Below are 1,061 nucleotides of genomic sequence, written 5' to 3'. Positions count from 1 at the left end.
ACATGTGCAGCTCATCAATCAAAGGTGCTAGATATACATCCATGTTCTTCACTTTATATTTTCCTGGAACTATCAAGGAAAGCAACAGGTGTCCTTTCTTAATTGCTAACCACGGTGGAAGGTTATAGTTCACCAAGCAAACAGGCCATGTACTCCACGAAGAACTTCTTAAGCCAAAAGGATTAACACCATCCATAGCTAATCCTAGGTGAATGTTGCGAGGCTCCTATTTAAAATATACCCATTTCTCTTCAATATGCTTCCAACAAGCAGGGGAATCAGCAGGAACACGCATGCTTCCATCGGATGATCTAGTATCTTGATGCAAAGTCATCAAAGTTGACATGCTTTTACACCTAAACATTGTTTGAATGTGTGGAATAATGGGAAAATGTCGTAAAACTTTTGAAGGAACTGTCTCTCCTTGGACATCATTTCTATACCTTGGTGTATTACTATGAGGGCATTGATCTAAATGTGCAGTCTCTTTCCTGTAGTCTCTTTCCTGTAGAGAATACAATCATTTGGACAAGCATGATATGTAACTACTTCCCATTCCTATGCAATGCAAAAGCCATTTTGCATTCGCGCTATTTGATGGCATCTCATTTTGTTCTGGTAAAATATGTCCCTTCAATAATCTACAACATTAGAATACATATAAATAATCTTAAGAATTGTACAAGAACCCTAAATCGTTAACCCTAAGCCATTTACCCTAAACCCTAAATCCTAAATCCTAAACCCCAAACCCTAAACCCTAAATCCTAAACCGTAAGCCCTAAACCCTAAACCCTAAACCCTAAACTTTAAACTCTAAATCCTAAATCCTAAACCCTAAGCCATTTACCCTAAACCCTAAACCCTAAACCCTAAACCCTAAGCCATTTACCCTAAATCCTAAACCCTAGACCCTAAACCCTAAAGCTTGAACCCTAAGTCTTAAACCCTAAACCCTATAAGCTAACATACCAAATGAAAAAGATCCACGTACCCCATAAGCTTTGAAACACTTGTATTCGACCATCCATATATTGATTGTAGGTTCAATATGGAAAGAC

General features: G+C 38.1%; 1 pseudogene; it reads right to left on the bottom strand.

The window, feature by feature from the left end:
- The window catches only part of LOC147623272 (uncharacterized), a 2,271-nt pseudogene extending 1,925 nt beyond the window's left edge, over nt 1–346 (bottom strand).
- Nucleotides 347–1,061: the final 715 nt, after the last annotated feature.

The sequence above is a fragment of the Cibotium barometz genome, chromosome 27 (genome assembly GCF_041138505.1).
Source record: "Cibotium barometz isolate CiBa-2024 chromosome 27, ASM4113850v1, whole genome shotgun sequence".
Classification (NCBI taxonomy): domain Eukaryota; kingdom Viridiplantae; phylum Streptophyta; class Polypodiopsida; order Cyatheales; family Cibotiaceae; genus Cibotium; species Cibotium barometz.
This window is presented reverse-complemented; position numbering and strand designations above follow the sequence as displayed.